Source organism: Schistocerca cancellata, chromosome 2 (genome assembly GCF_023864275.1).
Source record: "Schistocerca cancellata isolate TAMUIC-IGC-003103 chromosome 2, iqSchCanc2.1, whole genome shotgun sequence".
Classification (NCBI taxonomy): Eukaryota; Metazoa; Arthropoda; class Insecta; order Orthoptera; family Acrididae; genus Schistocerca; species Schistocerca cancellata.
This window is the reverse complement of record NC_064627.1, coordinates 771,415,583-771,441,663: the sequence shown is the minus strand read 5'-3', so window position 1 is coordinate 771,441,663 and position 26,081 is coordinate 771,415,583. Positions and strand designations below refer to the sequence as shown.

General features: G+C 40.4%; 2 non-coding genes across 2 annotated transcripts; one reads left to right on the top strand and one right to left on the bottom strand.

Annotated features, from left to right (window-relative positions):
- Nucleotides 1–10,939: 10,939 nt before the first annotated feature.
- Trnam-cau (transfer RNA methionine (anticodon CAU)) lies at nucleotides 10,940–11,012 on the bottom strand. The gene has a single exon. It is a non-coding gene; the product is annotated as a tRNA-Met (tRNA).
- A 1,173-nt stretch (nucleotides 11,013–12,185) lies between these two features.
- Nucleotides 12,186–12,258, top strand: Trnav-aac (transfer RNA valine (anticodon AAC)). Its single transcript has one exon. It is a non-coding gene; the product is annotated as a tRNA-Val (tRNA).
- Nucleotides 12,259–26,081: the final 13,823 nt, after the last annotated feature.

Sequence of the window (26,081 nt, the reverse complement as noted above, 5' to 3'; positions counted from 1 at the left end):
GAAAATCCGAGTGTCCCCTTCAAGATCTGAGAAGTGTCGTCGAAAGCGGCTGTGCACTGCACAGAATCTATCACCTATACCTCCAAATCTCACACGTTGCCACAAGGAGGTCTGTATTCTTCCTGCACAAACGAAAAAGTGCCCAGGATCGCTCCCTTGACCTCATCACTCGGAAAAGCCCCAGTCTCAGATGACTCACGTAGTGTTGTGCTGCTGTCTGCTTTTCCATTGGCTGAAGGCCGTCCGCACCAGAAATAACATTCTTGCGTTGTACAGAAATGATTTGATTCAACTTAACCACTTTCTCGCACTATACTAATATATTAAACAATATTTAAACGAAAGAAGTGTTTTATACATTCACTCACACTCCTACCATGTACAATTACTAAAAAAAGATTTGTTCATAAATAAATAAACTAGTATTCTTGTGTAAGTACACACACGTCAGATGATAACGAATTATCGTTAAATTATGTTTAAACAATTGTTTATGCCTTCTTGACAGAATCGTCTTTCGACTCTCTTTTCAGTTGTGGTGTTCACTAACACATGAGATCGACCACTTCTAAAACAGCACTTTTTTAGTAGCACTTTGAGTCCCATTTGAATGCTGTTACTGGCCAAACAGCAAATTTTTCGTTAAGTAAATACACAAGTATGACAAAATGCGAGGTATTCATTTGTTGTGTAACTGTGGCGTAAACGATGTTGTGTCAACCGTTTGCATAATGAAATAGATGTAAAGGGCGCAGTAAATCAATAAAGAAAATAGATGCAGATATGTAGCTGTCGGGGATGATAGCTATAGTGCAGTGCCATCATCTGAAATAGCCTTGGTTCCAGTCCATTGAAGCGATTAAAGGTTGTTGGTTCAGAGGTTCATTGTGAAAATGTTTATTCACTGTGAAATATTAACTTCTGTAGTTTTGAAGAAATTATTGTTGTCACTGGATGCATCTCATTGTTCTGAGATCGCAGATGTATTGTTCTGGATCACAGATGGGTTCAGATTTGCTTTAATACCTTACAGTAACGTATTATAGATTCTCAGCTGTAAAAAACCATCTTTCAGATCGTCTGACACTGCACACGCTCTGATCTCCTGCCCAAAGGCCATGTTAGTAACAGCAGTCCAAATTCCCAGCTTTGGGATTCACCCATTTCCGATGAAACATCAGCCCACTGACTAGTAAGTCATGAAGGTGTGACGTCGCTGAATAAGAGATCTTTTATTTGTTTATATAACTACGTGACTCAGCTTTTCTCAGTCGTGTCAAGTAATCTTAGTGCGACAGTCAGTATACGAGGCTGTTTCTGTTTTCACTGTGCAGAAACATTCCAAATTTGCTGCGGCTGTGACCTAAATTTCGCGTGCGTTGTTCTGTAACACTCAAGTTTCAATGAATTAGCATGTAGATTCCGAATCGTCCGCAACAGCGGTGGTCAACCTGGTTTGCGCCGCCTCTAGTCGGCGTTCCAGCTTTCATGGTGGGCGGCAGCCCATAGAAATTTAAAAAAATCATTAGATTTTAAAGAAAATTGAGGAAGTATTTGATTATTATTATTATTATTGTCTTTTTTTTCTCAGACTTAAGTCTGGTTAAAAATGGAACGTGACGCGGACCTCGGTCAAGCGTGACTTCCTTGTAACTGTATGGTATATGTTATATTGCATTTAGGAACTTTCGGGTAATTGAACATGTATCAATAATTACAGATTTTTGTAGTTGTATATATATGTTTGGATGTAGCTGTATTGCATTGATGTACTGGTGAATATTGTGAGGTATGACTCCTGTAGTTGATAGTATAATTGGGATAATGTCGACTTTATCCTGATGCCACATGTCCTTGACTTCCTCAGCCAGTTGGATGTATTTTTCAATTTTTTCTCCTGTTTTCTTCTGTATATTTGTTGTGTTGGGTATGGATATTTCAATTAGTTGTGTTAATTTCTTCTTTTTATTGGTGAGTATGATGACAGGTTTGTTATGTGGTGTTGTTTTATCTGTTATAATGGTTCTGTTCCAGTATAATTTGTATTCATCATTCTCCAGTACATTTTGTGGTGTGTACTTGTATGTGGGAACGTGTTGTTTTATTAGTTTATGTTTTATGGCAAGTTGTTGATGTATTATTTTTGCTACATTGTCATGTCTTCTGGGGTATTCTGTATATGCTAGTATTGTACATCCGCTTGTGATGTGATCTACTGTTTCTATTTGTTGTTTGCAAAGTCTGCATTTATCTGTTGTGGTATTGGGATCTTTAATAATATGCTTGCTGTAATATCTGGTGTTTATTGTTTGATCCTGTATTGCGATCATGAATCCTTCCGTCTCACTGTATATATTGCCGTTTCTTAGCCATGTGTTGGATGCGTCTTGATCGATGTGTGGCTGTGTTAGATGATACGGGTGCTTGCTGTGTAGTGTTTTCTTTTTCCAATTTAATTTCTTTGTATCTGTTGATGTTATGTGATCTAAAGGGTTGTAGAAGTGGTTATGAAATTGCAATGGTGTAGCTGATGTATTTATATGAGTGATTGCTTTGTGTATTTTGCTAGTTTCTGCTCGTTCTAGAAAGAATTTTCTTAAATTGTCTACCTGTCCATAATGTAGGTTTTTTATATCTATAAATCCCCTTCCACCTTCCTTTCTGCTTAATGTGAATCTTTCTGTTGCTGAATGTATGTGATGTATTCTATATTTGTGGCATTGTGATCGTGTAAGTGTATTGAGTGCTTCTAGGTCTGTGTCACTCCATTTCACTACTCCAAATGAGTAGGTCAATACTGGTACAGCATAAGTATTTATAGCTTTTGTCTTGTTTCTTGCTGTCAATTCTGTTTTCAGTATTTTTGTTAGTCTTTGTCTATATTTTTCTTTTAGTTCTTCTTTAATATTTGTATTATCTATTCCTATTTTTTGTCTGTATCCTAGGTATTTATAGGCATCTGTTTTTTCCATCGCTTCTATGCAGTCGCTGTGGTTATCCAATATGTAATCTTCTTGTTTAGTGTGTTTGCCCTTGACTATGCTATTTTTCTTACATTTGTCTGTTCCAAAAGCCATATTTATATCATTGCTGAATACTTCTGTTATCTTTAGTAATTGGTTGAGTTGTTGATTTGTTGCTGCCAGTAGTTTTAGATCATCCATGTATAGCAAATGTGTGATTTTGTGTGGGTATGTTCCAGTAATATTGTATCCATAATTTGTATTATTTAGCATGTTGGATAGTGGGTTCAGAGCAAGACAGAACCAGAAAGGACTTAATGAGTCTCCTTGGTATATTCCACGCTTAATCTGTATTGGCTGTGATGTGATGTTATCTGAATTTGTTTGGATATTAAGTGTGGTTTTCCAGTTTTTCATTACTGTGTTTAGAAACTGTATCAATTTAGGATCTACTTTGTATATTTCCAATATCTGTAGTAACCATGAGTGGGGTACACTATCAAAGGCTTTTTGGTAATCAATGTATGCGTAGTGTAGGGACCTTTGTTTAGTTTTAGCTTGATATGTCACCTCTGTATCTATTATCAGTTGCTCTTTACATCCTCGTGCTCCTTTGCAGCAGCCTTTTTGTTCTTCATTTATAATTTTGTTCTGTGTTGTATGTGTTATTAATTTCTGTGTGATGACTGAAGTTAATATTTTGTATATTGTTGGTAGGCATGTTATGGGGCGATATTTAGCTGGGTTTGCTGTGTCTGCTTGATCTTTAGGTTTCAGATAGGTTATTCCATGTGCAAGTGTATCAGGGAATGTGTATGGGTCTGCAATGTAACTGTTAAATAATTTAGTTAGATGTGAATGTGTTGAGGTGAACTTCTTTAGCCAGTAATTTGCTATTTTATCATTTCCAGGGGCTTTCCAATTGTGTGTAGAATTAATTGCTCGGGTGACTTCATGTTGCAAAATTATCACTTCAGGCATTTGTGGTATTATCTTGTATGTGTCTGTTTCTGCTTGTATCCACCGTGCATGCCTGTTATGTTGTATCGGGTTTGACCATATGCTGCTCCAGAAGTGTTCCATGTCTGTTATGTTTGGTGGATTGTCTATTTTAATGTGTGAGTTATCCATTGTTTGGTAAAATCTCTTTTGGTTTGTGTTGAATGTTTGGTTTTGTTTCCTTCTATTTTCACTTTTTTTGTATCTTTTAAGTCGTTTGGCCAATGCTTGCAATTTCTGCTTTTTTTCATCTAATTGCTCTATTGCTTCTTGTTGTGAGATTTTACCTAAACTTTTTCGTTTTTTGTCTGATATTTCATTTCTTATAAATTGTGTTAGCTGTCCGATGCCTTTTCTCAGTTTTTCTATTCTGATCTGTAACCTGTGTTGCCATGCTGGTTTTGTGGGTTTCTTCTGTGTGTTGGTTTGTTCTGATCTCTGCCTAGTGTGTATATTTAGTGTAGTGAGTGCTCCTATATAAACCAGTAGTTGTAACTCTTCCATAGTTGTGTTTTCATTTATTTTGTTGTGTATGATTGTGTTGATAGTTTTTATTGTTGTTCGACTTGTGGGTTATTTGGCGGTCTATGCAAGAATGGTCTAATGTCTGTATTTGTGTCTTTGTATTCTATATAGGTCAGCTGAAATTTGTCTTCTATATCTAACACGTGTCTCTGTTCGTGTTCTATTTGTGCTTGTTCTGGTGGCTGTCTTAAGATTTCGTTTTCCTCTGATTGTTTAATTGACGCATTTTGTTCTTTGTTCGTTTTCTCTGGGATGTTTGAGTCCATTACTGTGTTTTCTTCTTCTTCTGATTGCACATTATTTTGTTCCAGTATTTGTTGTACTTGTTGTTTGATGTTTTCTAATTCTGACTGGGGTATCCTGTTATTTTTGATTATTACACGGATCTGATCAGCTAGTCGTTGTTCTGTTAAAAATTTTAATTCTGGGTATCTGGTAATAAATGTTGTGTATACTTGTGATCTGTATCCAGTTGTGTTGGTTCCTAGGTTTGTTGCTTGGTAATAACAGAACATGAGGTGTCGATTAACTTCATCTGACCATCTCATCCTCTGTCTTTGTTTTCCTTCTAGGGTGGTTGCAGGAAGCATATCCTGCAAAACACCTCTATTCGGATTTAAATCATTTTCCAGTTGGCCAGCAGTGTCGTTACCATTGTGGGCGGGCATAGGGTTCAAGCGTCGTCCCCGACCATGACGGCGCTTGTCCGAGGCTTCTTTAGTTCTGTCCTGAACCAAGTAATCACACTAAAAGGGGGGTTAGCCCTATTAGTGGTTTGTTCTTTTCGTCGCCTTTTACGACTGGCAGAACATACCGGAGGCCTATTCTTTTCCCGGGCCTCCACGGGGTTTATTATTGTTATTATTATTATTATTATTGTTGTTATTATTATTATTATTATTATTATTATTATTATTATTATTATTATTATTATTATTATTATTACAAGGTTTAACTTCCTGTAAATCTATTTTATAAAAAGTAAAATTACTCCCTTGTTTTATAAATCACCAGTACTGTCTGATAGGTGGGCGGTTAGAAAGTTTGTTTTACTAATACAGGTACGAAAGTGGGCGATAGGTGAAAAACGTTGACCACACCTAGTCTACAACTTCAGAATGGTCAAGTAGCAGTATGTGAGTACACGTCCCTGTGAAGACAATTCTGGATTTCACTACGTGTTCCAGATCGCACGACTGTTTTCGAAAATGTTCGGTAAGTCGCCTCAGATACTGTGTTACGATCCCAGCTCCATGAAATTACCAGGAGCTGATCTCTTTGGTCGCCAAACACAATTGTATTGATATTCCTACAACTTTTCACATGGTCAAGATGGTCTTCTCCATGTACACTAGGCCTGCCGTTCTCCCCTTTCATCTCACATTCTTACTTATGTCGCTAAATGCACAATACTACTGGCTTATTTATCATTCACTCATTGCTGAAGATGTGTAAATATCGCTTTGTTCGGCGAATTTCAAATCCGTTGTTACATTTACGGCAAGAAACGGTTTATTTGACAATAATTAAGGGTGATTATTTCTTGGACAGTTTAAATCGCTGTTATAGAAAAAGGAAACTGCGGCAGTAAAAAGAACTACGGGTACTCGCGCATGGATCTGTGTCCACTACTATGGAGGTGCAAGCTGATAACTGCAGTCATATTGTTTTTAAAATCGACCATTACTGTTTTATTCAGCTTCAAAAATACCCACCTTCTGTCTGGTTGAATATCCTGAAGTGCAGTACAGTACTAGAATCGCCGACAGTTGATGAAATTTAATACTTGATAGTGTGAGGCGTATAAATTGCATTGAAAGAGATTAGCTGAAACTAGTTTCACGTTGCGGAGATGGTTCGCATTGCCGTGCCTGTCGCGATCCCTTAACGTAACTGACAAAGCGGATGTCACAAAATAGGGAAGATTGGTTGTTGTTGTTGTTGTTATGGTCTTCAGTCCTGAGACTGGTTTGATGCAGCTCTCCATGCTACTCTATCCTGTGCAAGCTTCTTCATCTCCCAGTACCTACTGCAACCTACATCCTTCTGAGTCTGCTTAGTGTATTCATCTCTTGGTCTCCCCCTACGATTTTTAACCTCCACACTGCCCTCCAATACTAAATTGGTGATCCCTTGATGCCTCAGAACATGTCCTACCAACCGATCTCTTCTTCTGGTCAAGTTGTGCCACAAACTTCTCTTCTCCCCAATCCTATTCAATACTTCTTCATTAGTTATGTGATCTACCCATCTAATCTTCAGCATTCTTCTGTAGCACCACATTTCGAAAGCTTCTATTCTCTTCTTATCCAAACTACTTACCGTCCATGTTTCACTTCCATACACGGCTACACTCCATACAAATACTTTCAGAAATGACTTCCTGACACTTAAATCTATACTCGATGTTAACAAATTTCTCTTCTTCAGAAACGCTTTCCTTGCCATTGCCAGTCTACATTTTATATCCTCTCTACTTCGACCATCATCAGTTATTTTGCTCCCCAAATAGCAAAACTCCTTTACTACTTTAAGTGTCTCATTTCCTAATCTAATACCCTCAACATCACCCGACTTAATTCGACTACATTCCATTATCCTCGTTTTGTTTTTGTTGATGTTCATCTTATATCCTCCCTTGAAGACACCATCCATTCCGTTCAACTGCTCTTCCAAGTCCTTTGCTGTCTCTGACAGAATTACAATGTCATCGGCGAACCTCAAAGTTTTTATTTCTTCTCCATGGATTTTAATACCTACTCCAAATTTTTCTTTTGTTTCCTTTACTGCTTGCTAAATATACAGATTGAATAACATCGGGGAGAGGCTACAACCCTGTCTTACTCCCTTCCCAACCACTGCTTCCCTTTCATGTCCCTCGATTCTTATAACTGCCATCTGGTTTCTGTACAAATTGTATATATCCTTTCGCTCCCTGTATTTTACCCCTGCCACCTTTAGAATTTGAAATAGAGTGTTCCAGTCAACATTGTCAAAAGCTTTCTCTAAGTCTACAAATGCTAGAAACGTAGGTTTGCCTTTCCTTAATCTTTCTTCTAAGATTAGTCGTGAGGTCAGTATTGCCTCACGTGTTCCAGTATTTCTACGGAATCCAAACTGATCTTCCCCGAGGTCGGCTTCTACTAGTTTTTCCATTCGTCTGTAAAGAATTCGTGTTAGTATTTTGCAGCTGTGGCTTATTAAACTGATTGTTCGGTAATTCTCACATCTGTCAACACCTGCTTTCTTTGGGATTGGAATTATTATATTCTTCTTGAAGTCTGAGGGTATTTCGCCTGTTTCATACATCTTGCTCACCAGATGGTAGAGTTTTGTCAGGACTGGCTCTCCCAAGGCCGTCAGTAGTTCCAATGGAATGTTGTCTACTCCGGGGGCCTTGTTTCGACTCAGGTCTTTCAGTGCTCTGTCAAATTCTTCACGCAGTATCGCATCTCCCATTTCATCTTCCTCTACATCCTCTTCCATTTCCATAGTATTGTCCTCAAGTACATCGCCCTTGTATAGACCCTCTATATACTCCTTCCACCTTTCTGCTTTCCCTTCTTTGCTTAGAACTGGGTTTCCATCTGAGCTCTTGATGTTCATACAAGTGGTTCTCTTTTCTCCAAAGGTGTCTTTAATTTTCCTGTAGGCGGTATCTATCTTACCCCTAGTGAGACAAGCCTCTACATCCTTACATTTGTCCTCTAGCCATCCCTGCTTAGCCATTTTGCACTTCCTGTCGATCTCATTTTTGAGACGTTTGTATTCCTTTTTGCCTGCTTCATTTACTGCATTTTTATATTTTCTCCTTTCATCAATTAAATTAAATATTTCTTCTGTTACCCAAGGATTTCTACTAGCCCTCGTCTTTTTACCTACTTGATCCTCTGCTGCCTTCACTACTTCATCCCTCAAAGCTACCCATTCTTCTTCTACTGTATTTCTTTCCCCCATTCCTGTCAATTGTTCCCTTATGCTCTCCCTAAAACTCTGTACAACCTCTGGTTGTTTCAGTTTATCCAGGTCCCATCTACTTAAATTCCCACCTTTTTGTAGTTTCTTCAGTTTTAATCTACAGGTCATAACCAATAGATTGTGGTCAGAATCCACATCTGCCCCTGGAAATGTCTTACAATTTAAAACCTGGTTCCTTAATATCTGTCTTACCATTATATAATCTATCTGATACCTTTTAGTATCTCCAGGGTTCTTCCATGTATACAGCCTTCTTTTATGATTCTTGAACCAAGTGTTAGCTATGATGAAGTTGTGCTCTGTGCAAAATTCTACCAGGCGGCTCCCTCTTTCATTTCTTAGCTCCAATCCATATTCACATACTACGTTTCCTTCTCTCCCTTTTCCTACACTCGAATTCCAGTCACCCATGACTATTAAATTTTCGTCTCCCTTCACTATCTGAATAATTTCTTTTATTTCATCATACCTTTCTTCAATTTATTCGTCATCTGCAGAGCTAGTTGGCATATAAACTTGTACTACTGTAGTAGGTGTGGGTTTCGTATCGATCTTGGCCACAATAATACGTTCACTATGCTGTTTGTAGTAGCTTACCCGCACTCCTATTTTCCTATTCATTATTAAACCTACTCCTGCATTACCCCTATTTGACTTTGTGTTTATAACCCTGTAGTCACCTGACCAGAAGTCTTGTTCCTCCTGCCACCGAACTTCACTAATTCCCACTATATCTAACTTTAACCTATCCATTTCCCTTTTTAAATTTTCTAACCTACCTGCCCGATTAAGGGATCTGACATTCCACGCTCCGATCCGTAGAACGCCAGTTTTCTTTCTCCTGATAACGACATCCTCTTGAGTAGTCCCCGCCCGGAGATCCGAATGGGGGACTATTTTACCTCCGGAATATTTTACCCAAGAGGACGCCATCATCATTTAATCATACAGTAAAGCTGCATGCCCTCGGGAAAAATTACGGCTGTAGTTCCCCTTGCTTTCAGCCGTTCGCAGTACAAGCACAGCAAGGCCGTTTTGGTTATTGTTACAAGGCCAGATCAATCATCCAGACTGTTGCCCTTGCAACTACTGAAAAGGCTGCTGCCCCTCTTCAGGAACCACACGTTTGTCTGGCCTCTCAACAGATACCCCTCCGTTGTGGTTGTATCTACGGTACAGCTATCTGTATCGCTGAGGCACACAAGCCTCCCCACCAACGGCAAGGTCCATGGTCCATGGGGGGGGGGGGGGGGGGGGGAAGATTGGTAATGTCACTAAATAAGAGGTCCATCATATACATCTCAAAATGTTATGACATGTTGTGGGGTCAGTTCGTCCTATAACGTTACTGCAGCCGTTAAGACGACCAACGTTTTATTTAGTACTGGAAACAGCAAGGAACAAAAAGTGATTCACATACAGCATTTCACTGATTAGGTGTCGGAAGCTTTTTCAAAGACTCCTAAAGAGGACTAAATTTGCTTAGTATATACAGTCGAACCGACGTCAACAGCTTTTTCACTCTGATAGGAACCACTCACAACGTGTATATAAATGGCAATATTTGACGGTGTGTTTTATTTTTGCACGTTATAGTTCGATTTTAGATTATAAGATGTGCTAAGGCATTCGAAACCACTAGAGACTGGCATAAGTATCGAAATACTTAGCGGAACAAATTGGACACATCCTTTAGAGTCGTCTGTCGAAAATATTGTAATTTAATTTCATGTATGGTTAGAATTATTAGGAGATAAATTCACGGTTCCTTCGTGTGTTGATGGAGAATGTAAATGTTTTATTTTGTGATCGACGTCTTACTAATACTCTAAGGAAATGTTTTTGCTACAACAAACATACACATATGTGTAATCAGTATTGGATATAAAATGCCGGGTAATGGCCTTCTTCAGATTTTTCCATGTATAAAAGTCTTTAGCTACAGGCATCCTGCATGTTTTCTAGTACAATCCATCTACATTCCATTATGTCATTTCTTGGCCAAGTCTCCTGCACACCTCTAATTTTCATTAGAGTATTCAACTCCTCTGTGTTTCAAGAACCCCGTGTAGTTTACGATTGACACTTTACAATTAGATTTTTTAATCATCACCAAATTCGGTAACGGCCATTGAAGCTCACGTTAAGTAATAATTTTGCGTTTATTGGAAACTTTCGTTGCAACCCAGAGTCCTATTCTTTCTTTGACAGCCAGTTTTTTTTTGTTCCGTCGATCATCCGTTTCGTATCTGTTCGTAATACGATACTTCTGTTGGGTAAAGCCTTACCATTAGGGAAATATGAAATAAAAGAAACAGTCCTCAATTTGCAGTTTACATACGGTTGCTTTTTCTTCTTCATAATTGTGAAGCTCCTTTGAGCTACATATAGGGGATTTTCGTTAAATATTTGATAGACAAGTAAGACGAAGGGCAGGTGCAGGCAAAATATGTAAATAAAAAAAAAAAAAGATATGCCCCGGGTGAGGATCGAACTCACGACCTTAAGATTATGAGACTTACGCGCTGCCTACTGCGCTACCGAGGCGATGCGCACACTTGGTTTCGCAAGGGCATTTCTGCGACACATTGCGCAATCCGTCAACATGCTAGAGATTTTTTTCCAGTTTATTGGTAAAGCAGTTATATCAAAACTCATTTCACTAAATTAATACTATAATAATACAAAATATGTCATACTCTGATAGAATGAAGAGGTGACATACGTACACTGTATAATGAACACATACTGTGGGGATACACCATTGTGAAATCACACGGTTGATTATTCCAAAACTCGAAAAAAAGCTACGTTTCTTTACTTTGCAGTATTCGACGTAAGACTTGCAATGCTGAGCACCGTACAGATTGTCAATATAGTTACAGTGCAGTATTCTGATATTTGCCTTGTTTCTTTACTACCAGTGCGTTGGAAATCTACACATTATTAGGAACTTAAGCAGAAGTTAGGAAAGTTAGCAACACAGAAAGAACTAGATTTCCGGCCTCTTGCAGAGTTCACGTGCTGCCAGAGTACTATATTTTCGTTTTCCTTTCGCTGTTGCTTCCGTATTAGCAGCAATATCCAGTAAATCCACACTGCTATATAGCAGCTAGTTAATGACAGTACGTACGGCCTCTTATCACGTTACTGAATTACAGTAACAATATGTAGCAATTGCTACATTTTCTGAATCCTAATTCTACGACATACCTGGTGTTTGAAAGAAGTAACTATAGTATATTGCGGTAACATTAACACATGAAAATGTCGGTGATAAACATAGCATCGGTTTGGATGGAGGCTACTAGGCTACCTCAATTGTTGCTTATTGATGACAGGCGGATAGTATTATAGCAATATCAGAATTTTTGCACTTGATTCCGATAAAACAGTCTGAGGGAAAGATTAGGAATTAGTGCTTAATGTAGAGAAAAATACACCGATGCAGTTCAGAAACTGGCTATATGGTTAATAAAAATATGTGGTGGACCAGTGACTCTGAAATATCCTGATCCCCGTACGACAGTATGTTTATATCTATGCATAATATCGTCACTGGCAGTCTGCTGTCGTTTCGGACACCTGCAACAGCGCACTATGAGTAGTTCGGGGATCATGGCGAAGGACAAGCTGTTACGTAACATTCAAGAGAAGATTGAAGACAGTACGAGATAGGAGCCCCGTCAGATTACAGACTGCCGAGAGTGGGTACTGGCTGTTTCCGTGGTGTAGTGGTTATCACATCCGCCTAACACGCGGAAGGTCCCCGGTTCGATCCCGGGCGGAAACATTAATTTTTCTGTACTCCTTTGGCCATACCGAGAGACATAATGGAACTTTTTTCCATCATGAACGAGTATCACAGCGACTATGATGAATAAAGGTTTCTTGAAATTATTGCAGCTAATCGTCTTTTGTTTTGTTTTCCTATTTTTATTATCCCATTACCTGTTTCGAACCGCCAAGCGCGCCGCCCGGTTTGAGGCGCAGTCACGGATCGTGCGACCCCTTCCGCCGGAGATTCGAGTCCTCCCTCGGGAATGTGTGTGTGTGTGTGTGTGTGTGTGTGTCGTTCTTGGCATACGTTAGTTTAAGTCTAGGTATCAATGACCTCAGCAGTTTGGTCCCTTAGGATTTCACAAGCGTTTTGAACATTTTGAATCGCCTAGCGATTCATCATCAGATGGACATATTTGTTGATTGTCTGCAGTAACGTGGGAGAGTTATTAATATCCGTTGGTTGGCTGGCTGTTGATTGAATGTTTTCCAGTGTCGTTAATTTTACTGCACTTCACAAACTTAGCCACAGGTAACTCGCTCCACCTTTCCTAAAGGGCGCGGAATGTGGTATCTGTGGCTAAATGTGTGAAGCGCAGTAAAATTGATGTCTCTGGAAAACATTTATCATTTTTTTCCATAATACTGTGTGCACCAACAACCAACCGATACTAATAACTCTACACGACTCCCACACTGCAGCGGACAATCAATATTTACCATCTGATGATGAATCGCTAGCGGGTTCGAAACAGGTAATTGGATAATAAAAATTGGAAAACAAAACAAAAGACGATTAGCTGCAATAATTTCAAGAAACCTTTAAGACAAAAATGAATATTGGAACGCATTTCCTATACTGCTGAAACATAAAATCTTCCACCTACAAGTAAGGTAACGGGGGATAATATGGAGCTCTTTCAAGCAGTTCGTAATTTAAATTTAAAGCACAGCAGCAGGGATAATATGTTGGGCAAAATAGACCGGAAAACACTTGTTTTGTGTTTTGATGGGCATTGTAGTTCCGTTGCATAGTGTTTTGGTTTTCTTTTAATTGCAACGAATTATAAAATTGTGGTGATAACTGTGTAAAGTTATATAATGTATTTAGGTTTAAGTATTTAAATCTTATAAAAAACTTGTAAACGAATATTGGCCATGTTTAGGGATTATTTTGCGTAATGTAGTGTCACGTGACCCGACTCAGGACTGTGGATATGAGTGGGAAAATAGCGGTCTTTGGTAGTTGTCCGTGTGGTGGTAAGTTGGGAGCGGCAAAGTACCTCGAGTGTAAGCATGGACGCCAATGTATGTGAAGGAACAACGTGAAAGTGTGTAGGTGCGAGACAATAAACAGTGTACGAATTGCACCGATTATTATTTATATCGGTCGGATTTATTTGTGAACTTAAAAATGCATGGCCGCAAGGTTAAAGTGTTTCTTTTGAATAAATAAGTTTCAATCTGAACGTGCATAGTTCAATTCACTGCTATTCAAAACCTAGCTAATATATGACTCAATAGTAGGGGCCAAATGCAACCGTTTACTACCAACCCCCCTTTGCAGATGAGCCACGTGAAAATAGGTTGTGAACGAGCCCGAGTACAGTTGCATACTTTACATTGAACTGGCGAGAACAAAAATGTCGAGCCCATCAAAAATGTTCAAATGTGTGTGAAATCTTATGAGACGTAACTGCTAAGGTCATCAGTCCCTAAGCTTACACACTACTTAACCTAAATTATCCTAAGGACAAACACACACACCCACGCCCGAGGGAGGACTCGAACCTCCGCCGGGACCAGCCGCACAGTCGAGCCCATCGGTAAGATTTTTTCTACAGTAGTTATCCTTAAGTTTAGTTTTAATTTACATGCTCTTCTATTTTCTAAATTTTCTCTTTTCATTTAAATCAAATCGCTGTTATAAAGCTGGCGACAGAGAAACCTAAGTCAATGAAAAACTGTAATTAATATTGACCGTTATTTTTTATTTTGTAAGGCATTAAAATGAAAAGTTCGTTAATTTATTACAAATTCACAGACAATCCCTATCATAACCTTTTAGAGAGCTCTTGGTAATTTGGGTTCCATGTGAAATCATTCAGTTATAAACGAGCGAGGTGGCGCAGTGGGTAGCACACTGGACTCGCATTCGGATCAATCCCGCGTCCGGCCATGCTGATTTAGGTTTTCCGTGATTTCCCTAAATCGCCCTGGACAAATGCCGGGATGGTTCCTTTGAAAGGGCACGGCCGACTTCCTTACCCGTCCTTCCCTAATCCGATGAGATCGATGCGGACTACAAGCTAGTAGCAAAATGCGTCGCGGGAAATATGAAGCTCGCCCTCAAGAAAGCAATCAGCCCATGGCAGACATGTGCAGTGTTAGGCAGAAACATCTTCGACGCCGTCTGCACGTACAGAGACGTTATAGCACACACCGCATCCAACAGAGCGACTGCAGCGATCATCTCCGTAGACTTCCAAAAGGCCTTCGACAGGATCGGTCACCGGTTCCTGCTGAAGACCTTGGCAAGACTAGGTTTTGGCCCCGAATTCTCTCAAGTCATCAAAAACATGTTAACAAATGCCAGGTCACGAGTAACTGTAAATGGCTGGACATCTGCGCCAATAAAACTGGGTAAATCTGTGAGCAGGGTGTATACGACCCGGGACAACCGGGAGATCCGGGAAAAACCCGGGAATTTTTTCATACTGGAGAAAACCGGGAAAAACCCGGGATAGTTTTAGAATTCCGGGAATTTTTCATTGTTTGAGTTTTCAGTTAAATTTTTGTAATTTTGGCTGGTAAGAACCCATAATCTAAAAAAGGATATTACTGTATCCCGCTACTGCAGAATAATACTTCAACAATAAAATAAACGAGAGAGAAAAAAACTAAAATAACTTAAATTGCAAAAGAAATGCGCCATATACAACAATGACACACAGTGCTCATGCAAGCGTCTGCCAAATGAAAATGTGTCAAAGGCTTTAGGAAGACTATGCAGTGCTTCATAACAACAAATTGCCTCCAACGAGCGTGAAGTCGCAACTATTTACATTAAATTTGTTTTAGCAGTTACGCGCGGGCTCATGCGCATGCTCAGTTGAGTCACGTTTGAGTAGTAGATTCTCCCGCTCCTGGCTTCAGGAATGTGGCTGTGGGCTGTGCAAGCAGTCGCAGCAGGCAGCTAGATGCTACCGGAAAAAGGCGGCGCCAAATTCATATTCTAGAGGAAAAAAAACTTGTTTCACAAAGCGTGTCTATCGATTATTCATATGATTTTGAAACGCTTCCCTGTTGATTTTTAAACATTTTTGTACATATATTAAGTTGATTTCTGAATGAATCATAAGTTGACTTTTGAATGCATGCATAGTATACGTGATGTGTGTCTCAGGAGAATCCCCGTCGCATCTAGAAATAAACTTTCCGCAGACAAAAGGGGGCGGGGCAATACGAGCTGAGGGAGTAAAGCCGAACGGATAAATGCCACTCGCTGTCTGATTATGTGGTTCATTGGGTTTGCGAATGATCAGCATTGTTATAATTACAAGCGAAATCCATAGATTCAGACTACCAGAATGGAAATAAACGACTAACAGGAATAACAGGCGAGAAAGATTACGTATTATCTTCTCGGTGTATCCAAGAAAATTATATTTTGACAGAAAAATTTTGGCCAGATCGCTGCACTAGTAAGGACCAGTTGTACAGTCCACGGCTAGCAGACGCGTAAATTCAATTCTGGAAGTAACGCGGAAAACGTGTTTTTCGAACACGTAATAACGCCTAACCGGAAAATAATCGCCGGATAACCAGACCTGTGATTCTGACAGGGTTAGTGAAGTTAATCGGCGAACAAATTTTGACAATGGCAGCAATGGCTACAGAATTGGTGATGACAAGATTGTTAGAACGAGTAAGGAGAAGAAACAGGGACATCACACAAATTGTGGAAGAATAAGACTATTCCAAATTTACATAAAAATTTCGTAATACTACTTTTCGATCTCATGCTTGAGAAGCTGGTGCGTATGAATGAAATGTGAAACTATTTCCTAATATAAAGCTTTTTGCTTGTAGTAGGTCTAATAGGCATTTGATATTGGTACTTCGTGGATTATATTCTGTCTTGTTATAAAAATGACCATTTGTGCCAAAACAGTCTCGTTTATTTGGTGTGTTACAAAATTGCTACCATATTAGAAATGCCTATTTTGTTTTATCTAGCAGACAGTGACACAATAGACGTGATCAGATCGAGAAAGCACACCAGTCTTGGGTATTATTTATATTAACAGCTTTTTCAGTATTACATAACGACATTTCGATTTCTCATGTAGCAGAACGTTTGACAAACTTTGATGAGGTAATAGATTTTTTCGCAGAAAGGAAAGCACGCAATGTAAAGCTGTAGCAAGATTAGAGAGAAAAAAAATTCTAGGAGCTAAGGTTTGAAGAAATGTGTAATTTCTTGCTTATTTCTTGTCAGTGATGGTTTTATATATCATACATTTAATTTTATGTCACACAAAACAGCAAGTTATTAACTAATAGGCAATAAAGAGTTCAGATTTTTCTGAAGAGTTCTTGTTCTCTCGCTTACAAATAATCCCATACGCTATTAATTGCGAGATTTTTTTAAAGAGGGGCAGGCTGTCGAACCGGCCGACTGGGAGCAGGAGAGGCACCACAGGACATTTAAATTTCCACTCGCCTGAATATAGTTCGGACGTGCGGTAGAAAAATGCTTTATGAAGAGGCGTGGCACTGCACTTTGGCATACTTAAGACCAAATAATATGTCTTACATTTCCTCGAATACATATGTTTTATGTTTCAGACTTTTCAGAAAGATGTGCACTACAAGATGAACATATTTTGAAAATTCGATTTTTTTTAGTATTGAGTCGGTTCGCAAATGTAGTAGATCAGAGGTTGATGCGCAGAGCAGTCTTGAGTTATAGTGGGTAGTCTCCACGTGACCCGTGTTTACATTTAGTGATTTTGCTGTTTCCCCTTCGTTTACTCTCAGAGACATCAAATGAAAACAAAACGGATATTTGTGACCGGGAGCTATCAAGTGAATTAAAACACATTCACATAATTACGGAAGGCTAAAATATGTCATTAGTTTCAGATTTTATTTTATTTCCACCTTTCTGACAGTCAAGCATTAATCGCTTTGCGGAACAATGAAGTTATTTTTGTCTGTTTGCTAAAGAAATTTGACTTTTGTTAACCTTTTCTGCAGAGGCAATCGATGTATTTGAAACGAAATGTTTAATTCCAAAGTACTGGCTAGTTTCAACGGTACGCTGCATTTCAAGTGCACGCTTTCATTTTCTAGCACGTATATAATTACGTCATAATAAAGAACCAAACATGATATAATACAGTACTGGTGCTCCAAGAAAATTTACATCATGAAATCCACACTGAAAAGCTTAATATCAGGTCGAGGTCTACATCATTGGGAATCCGGACATACAACTGTGCACTTTAAGTATGCACTTTAAATGTGCACATTTTAATATTGTTCACGAAATTCCGATGCTCCTGCAGTATTCTCTGGTGTCTTGTTTCTTTTATGATATAATGTATGATCTTTCAATGTTTTACACGTACGTACATACGGGCTTCCTACGTCATGATAGCTACCCGGTGTCGCCTGTTATCTGCGCTTTCTGGCAACTGCTCAAACGAACCAATTTCTAACAGGTCGCGGGAAAATATTGCGATTAGTGGTTTGAAAAGCGTTACTTTCAAAGTAAATATTCTTTTACGTAAGTTGAACTATGTGCAAGAATGTACCATGAATTTATTAAATCACAGAGCGTTTGACTCCCATTTAAAAATCAACTCTTTGATGATGCGCCATTTAGAAGAATTTCGAACCCTGAAGATCAGACATTTATGTTATTATTAAAAATTTTACTGACACATTTGTGTGATATATCTTTAAGTGTAACACGCGCAAAACTTAAAGTGTAACACGCGCAAAAAAGATCAACAGTATATACGAAAGCTTAGCTTCTCTTGCAGCTTGAGAACAATATTATATGTGAAAACTTTGCTTTTCTTGTAGCAACACTATGTGTATTAATTTAAACTATTAAATTTCCCTGTTTGTGTGTTCGTGGTCCTTAACAGTGATGTTGCTGTTGGCTGGCTACATCACGTGTCCTATGCTCTGAATATCCGCTGTCATCGGCTGGCGAGATCACGTGAAATGAGCTACGAACGGCCTACAAAAGCGCATCGATATCTCGATTTCAGTGATTCGGAAAGTAACATGCTGTTCGGTGGAATTCCAGTGTATACTTTCGTAATACGGAAATACACAGCGTACATGTTGCTGCACATCAAAAATGCTTCCAAAACGTGTCTTTTTCCCTGAGTTTCGTTTTCTAAAGTGCCGGGATATTGTACGCCCGGGTATAAAACCATAACCATTCAAAGGATTGATAAGGGAAAATATACTGTCACCCGGGAGAAAGTGTATTTTTAACCGGGAAATCCGGGAAAAATCCGGGAATTTTTTTTCCTTGTCCACGTATACACCCTGGTGAGGCAAGTGTGCCCACTGTCGATGGCTTTATTCACAGTAGCCCTCGACCCAGTCCCCAGGAAACTCGCTGCCTCCATCAACGGCTACAAGCTGCAAGATACCAAAGTAACATGTATGGCATATGCCGATGACTTGAGCATTTTCGTGGACGGTAAAGAGGATATCGTCAAAGTCCTCCCAATAATAGAGTCATTTGGGAAGGCATCTGGGGCGAAAACCAACCCCAAAAAAACAGTGCTGCTCCCGATAGGAAACGTGAAACTGAGAGAGGCCAGACCATGGTACCAGGTGACCGAAAAATATAAGGTGCTAGGTGTTCAGCTGCAGGCCTGCCCACTCAAAATGGCCGCAGAAAACTGGCGGAGCATCTTGAACACCACCAGAGGGCTCGTCAGGACACACTCCAACAGAAACCTAACGTTGGATCAGAAAACGCAGCTGATCAACGCAACGATCCTGGCGAAGGCTTGGTACATGGCGCAAGTCATAAACGTACCAATAGAATTAGGGAAGTCTGTAAGAAGCGCTGTGTACTACCTGCTGTGGAGGCGGGAAATTTTCAAAGTGTCGCAAGCCACCAGCACTCTCCCTAGAGAAGAAGGGAAGCTGGGTCTAATAGATGTAACGACAAAATGCGCGGCCCTGTTGCTCCATCGAGCACTAAAAATGGAGGACAGAAGTGTAGACTGTACCATGTCGTCTCTACTGAAGGAACACAGACCAGATTCCGAGGAAGCGCCGGTAGACGTCAGTAGAATACCCTTCAAGATGCGCTACTTGAAGCAGATAATAATGGACAGTAGCTACATCACATCCACCCTAGCTGTCAAGGAGATGAGAACAGCAGCGAAAATCTATCGCGCACTGAGAGGCAAACAAGACAGAAGCAGAACAGAGACGAAACTTCCAGGTCACGACTGGCCACAAATCTGGAAGAATCTCTCCGAAAAAGCCATACCTCCAGAAGCTAGAGACACGTGGTACAAAGTCGTTCACAACACCATACCCACGAACGAGCGTCTAGCGCGCATCGGCATGCGCGAGTCGCCGCACTGCGAAGCGTGCAACGAGATCGACTCCGTGGAACACCGATTCACATGTCCGACAAGCCAGGAGATATGGGAGACATGCAGAAAAATGGTGGCACATATGAACAGGGCGGACCACCGAACTATAGAAGCTACAGCCCTCACGATCCCGGCTGCAAAATGTTTCCCACGACCCAAACGCGTCGCGACCATGTGGACGTTCGCGATGACAACGCACGCCATAATCGCGAAAAAGCAAACGGACGCAGTTCAGTTCCTCACAGATCTCTGGGAGGAACACAAGCGAGCCAGGCAGAAAAACAACTACCGGCAGACGTTCCAGAACTACCTACAGATAGCGCTGGACGCCGCCTTCAAGGACGCCCTCCGTCCCCACACGCCGCGACCGCCTCCGACGTCTCCGCCGCCGCCACCACCACCATCACAACCACCACCACCACCACCACACCACGCCCCCCTTAGCCCTCCACGCCCCCGTCGTCGCTGATGCAAAGACCCTCCAACGCCCCCAAAGTGTTTGTGTGCTAAAAGTGAGTGCGGTGTGAAATTTGTGCAGTGCAACCACAGTGTCCGCAAATATCGTCGTCTCAAATGGAAAATATAAAAAAAAAGTGTAAATATTTTTAGAGGTGTGCTACAGCTACACATATAGCGCATACGCAGGTAGCGCTCATACAAATGTGTGAAACATCTCTCGCTACGCCGAAGATGACTATGTGAGTACACTAACAAAAGAAACATCTCTCTGCAATTCCTATCAAATCATGCTAAGCTTACCTAGAATATGTTTTGTCCACTTATAGAGGCTTTTTATTTATTATGTCTCAAATGTGTTCCTTATCACCCCCCTCTCTCTCTCTCTCTCTCTCTCTCTCTCTCTCTCTCTCTCTTCCCCTCAACCACCATCTCGTGGACACCTCGAGATATATATATATATATATATATATATATATATATATATATATATATATATATATATATATATAATATTCATTCATACATAATTGTCATTGTTTCCTAGATGTAAGCCATAGCCAATAAGACAACTCTACAAATAGTTACATGCTACACAATGGTACCAGACCAATAACTCTACCTCAAGTCAAGAACTTACAAATGATTGAATCAACAACCCATAAAATTAACAAAAATGCAAACAAAACTGAAAAGAATGAAAATCTTATTGTCCCTCTGACTTACAAATCAGGGCAACATTGTAAATCAACCTGCAAACGAACAACATATAACGAAACAGACAATTGCAACAAATTTACGTATCAGAAAAGAAAAAGACTCGATAACTAACAGAAATAGAAATTGAAAGTACCTTCGAAACTCATCACTGTATTTGTTATTTTGTAAATAAAAGTTTATTACGTTCCAAAAAAAAAAAAAAAAAAAACGATGACCTCGCTGTCTGGTCTCCACAACCCAATCCAACCCTCACTCAGTTATAATGTTCTGACTACTGACAGTCGTCACGATGGCGAAACGGAGTTAGCCGTAACGACACATCAAGTTTTAAATCAACTGTTCATGCTTCTAATCAGAATAGTAGTATTGCTGTGTGTTCATTCAGGTGATACTTCGAGCGGCGGTTAAGAGATTGAAGAAACTGAAAATCAAATGAAACCGTTTTTATAGTATGATTTGTACTGTTATTGTTTATATCCTGCGTCGTACCAAAACCAAAAAGAAACAACAATTGAGTAAAAGTTCAAAAATGGTTCAAATGGCTCGAAGCACTAAGGGACTTAACATCTGAGGTCATCAATCCCCTAGACTTTGAACTACTTAAACCTACCTAACCTAAGGACATCACACACATCCATGCCCGAGGCAGGATTCGAACCTGCGACCGTAGTAGCAGCGTGGTTCCGGACTGAAGCGCCTAGAACCGCTCGGCCATAAGTAAAAGTCACAAGCAGTATTCAGACTGTTAGGAGAACGGGTGTTAAGAGTTACAAACGTCCATTACGCAATGGTTACATGTACTGTAACACCATGTCCAAAAAATGTAGTTTCAACGCTAGGAAGAGCTCCATTCTAAAAATTAGCTGTGCTTTATACACCACTCGTTAAAGATACACGTATGGTCCTGGACGTACAGCACCCTGTCAATTAGGACTGTTGATATTTTTAAAAGTATCGGGGATCCGAAATATCGGTATTTAAAAGGTATCATTATCGGCTCTCGATAGAAAAAAGTTTCGATTTATCGACGGAAGAAATCTCGACATATTGGCCTATTAATATATTGGCTGCACATTGTAAATACACTGCCGTTTTTAGAGCTGTATATTTGAGCATTGTCTTATTAGATATTCAATACACCAACAAGCTAGCAGCTTATCCCCCTTAGAGCAAGAACTGAAAGGTAAACGATGCACGTTCACGCTTGGCAATAACCACTTTGCTATCAATGGTAACTGCTGGTAAGTGTCACAGTAAAAGGCATCAGATGGGTCCATCGTCCGGAGCACTGCAAGCCGATTTCCCGGTTTTCATTTCTGCAAACAGCAGCGACCTAACAGTTGTAGTGTCAAAATTGCGTGAAGTTAAACGTTGCAGTTTCTGTTGATACTGCCGAACGCCAATTACGTCATTACCCTTCACACGTCTCCGTCCACCGCAAAGACCAATCTTGTCGTTCGGATGTTTGTTCATAATTTTCAGCAACAGTTTTTGAAGAATGCCGATGTGAAGAAATACCACAATAGTTTAAAAATATCGACATATCGATAGTTTATCAACAGCCTACTGTCAGTTTGAGTAGTTCCTAAGGGGCAATAATTACTGTTAACATAATTCTGATTATGAATGAAAACATACTACTAGCGATTAAAATTGCTACACCAAGAAGAAATGCAGATGCTAAACGGGTATTCATTGGACAAATATATTATACTAGAACTGACAAGGGTTTACATTTTCACGCAATTTGGGTTAATATATCCTGAGAAATCAGTACCCAGAACAACCACCTCTGGCTGTAATAACGGCCTTGATACGCCAGGACATTGAGTCAAACAGAGCTTGGATGGCGTATACAGGTATAGCTGCCCATGCAACTTCAACACGATACCACAGTTCATCACGAGTAGTGACTGGCGTATTGTGACGAGCCAGTTGCTCGGCCACCATTGGCCAGACGATTTTAATTGGAGAGAGATATGGAGAATGTGCGGGCCAGGGCAGCAGTCGAACATTTTCTGTATCCAGAAAGGTCCGTAACGGACCTGCAACATGCGGTCGTGCATTATCCTACTGAAATGTAGGGTTTCGCAGGGATCAAATGAAGGGTAGAGCCACGGGTCGTCACATATCTGAAACGTAACGACCACTGTTCAACGTGCCGTCAATGAGAACAAGAGGTGACTCAGACGTGTAACCAATGGCACCCCATACCATCACACCGGGTGATACGCCAGTATTGCGATGACGAATACACGCTTCCAATGTGCGTTCACCGCGATGTCGCCAAATACGAATGCGACCATCATGATGCTGTAAACAGAACCTGGTTTCATCCGAAAAAATGACGTTTTGCCATTCGTGCACCCAGGTTCGTGGTTGAGTACACCATCGCAGGCGCTCCTGTCTGTGATGCAGCGTCAAGGGTAACCGCAGCCATGGTGTCAGAGTTGATATGCACGCTGCTGCAAACGTCGTCGAACTGTTCGTGCAGATGGTTGTTGTCTTGCAAACGTCCCTATCTGTTGACTCAGGGATCGAGACGTGGCTGCACGATCCGTTACAGCCATGCGGGTAAGATGGCTGTCAACTCGACTGTTAGTGTTAAGAGGCCGTTGGGATCCAGCACGGCGTTTCGTATTACCCTCCTGAACCCACCGATTCCATATTCTGCTAACAGTCACTAAATCTCGACCAACGCGAGCAGCAATGTCGCGATGTGATAAACCACAATCGCGATAGCCTACAATCCGACCTTTATCAAAGTCGGAAACGTAAAGGTGCTCATTTCTCCTCCTTACACGAGGCATTACAACAACGTTTCACCAGGCAACGCCGGTCAACTGCTGTTTGTGTATGAGAAATCGGTCGGAAACCTTCCTCATGTCAGCACGTTCTAGGTGTCGCCACCGGCGCCAACCTTGTGTGAATGCTCTGAAAAGCTAATCATCTGCATACCACAGCATCTTTTTCCTGTCGGTTAAATTTCGCGTCTGCAGCACGTCATCTTCGTGATGTAGCAATTTTAATGGCCAGTAGTGTATATCAGTTCACACGGAACGGTTAAACATGGTTTTCTGATGAAAATTTGACGATAAAAAATACCAGATTTTATTTAGCAACTGCAGCTTGTAGAGAAAGCACAATAAAACTTAATGCCGAAAAATTGGGCCATCTTTTGACATCTTCCGTTACACTTATTCTGTTTTCATTTTTCATATTTTAAGCTTCTGAGAAAACTGCAATTAAAATGAAAACACAATTATAAAAATGGTTCAAATGGCTCTGAGCACTATGGGACTCATCATCTTAGGTCATAAGTCCCCTAGAACTTAGAACTACTTAAACCTAACTAACCTAAGGACATCACACACACCCATGCCCGAGGCAGGATTCGAACCTGCGACCGTAGCAGTCCCGCGGTTCCGGACTGCAGCGCCAGAACCGCTAGACCACCGCGGCCGGCAAACATAATTATAAAAAAGGGTTGATAATGTATGTAGGTACCGATGTATTGATAATGTTACATTGTTGGTATCATCATAATCATTGGGCTGTTTGCCTTGCAGCAGGAAAAAGGCGTGCATCATAGTAATGGGAGATTGGAACGCGGTGCTTGGGAAACTAAAGAGGTGCGAGAATGGTCAGATTTTCTAAGTAAAACTCATTGGTAGCTGGAAACACGCTATTTGAACATCACAAAAGAAGACGGTACACATGGACATCGAATATAGGCAATAGCAGATACCAGATCGATTACATACTAACACAATGAAAAGACCCCAACTTAATTTTCACTTTTCTTTTCATTAGGCCTATGACCATGCTTTTGGTTTTCTTTTTATTAATTTTCGTACGATATGCTGCACAGGCTTCATTCAGGTCATTTAGCATTTGAGTCAGCGTCTCATGATTTTCTGCGAGGATCGCCATCTCATCTGCTTATCTGCCTTCTGCGTTCCTCTTCATTCTTTGGTACCCTCTTTGTGGCCTGCTGACATCATTTAACCTCTAGAACCTTCTTCTGCCCTTCCCTCTTTTTCCCAGAACGAACATTCAATTGCCTCAACTAGAAGTCAATCTCTCTTCTTAAATTGTGGCATAACCAGGTTAGTTGCCTGTTCTTTGCTGTCAGCAGCATCCTCTGTTCTCCTCCAACTCTCCTCTGTATTTCTTCATTTCTGACTTTATCAGTCCAGCTGATCTTCTCCATTCTACGCCATATCCACATTTCACAAGCTTCAATTCTCTTCTCATAGTACACGTTTCTGCTCCATATAAGCTACGCTCCATATTAAGCACTTAACCAATCGCTTCCTTAATTCCTTGTTTAAACAACTAGTTAGGAGTCTTCTCTGCTTTTGAAATGTGTGTTTCGCCAGAGCCATTCTCGCTTTGATGTCTTCTTGGCAATCCATGTCTTCTTTAATCCAACTTGCCAAATACTTGAATGTTCTATGATTTCAGACCCCAACTTAATTTTCACTTTTCTTTTCATTAGGCCTATGACCATGCTTTTGGTTTTCTTTTTATTAATTTTCGTACGATATGCTGCACAGGCTTCATTCAGGTCATTTAGCATTTGAGTCAGCGTCTCATGATTTTCTGCGAGGATCGCCATCTCATCTGCAAATCTTATACATTCAATTTTCCGCCCACCTATCCTAACGCCTCTTTTCCCATCCAAGCAGCTTTCCAGTACTTCCTCCAGTAGATGTTAAATAGGATCGGCGAGAGACAACACCTCTCCTAATCTTGCTGTCTTCAGAGATCTCATTACCTATTCATCCCCGAGCTTTCTGCTTCAGGTACAAATGTGCGAACAGTCTTCTCTCCTTCCACTTTACTCCTTGTTTTTCTTTTTTTTTCCCTTCCTCTCAAAGATATCTAACAGCTTATCTCAATGCACTCCATAAAAAGCCTTTTCGAGGTATATGCAGACAGCATACACTTCTTTGCCTTTTTCTATATATCTTTCGCCGAAGGTTCTAAGAAGTCCAGTGGCATCTCGTGT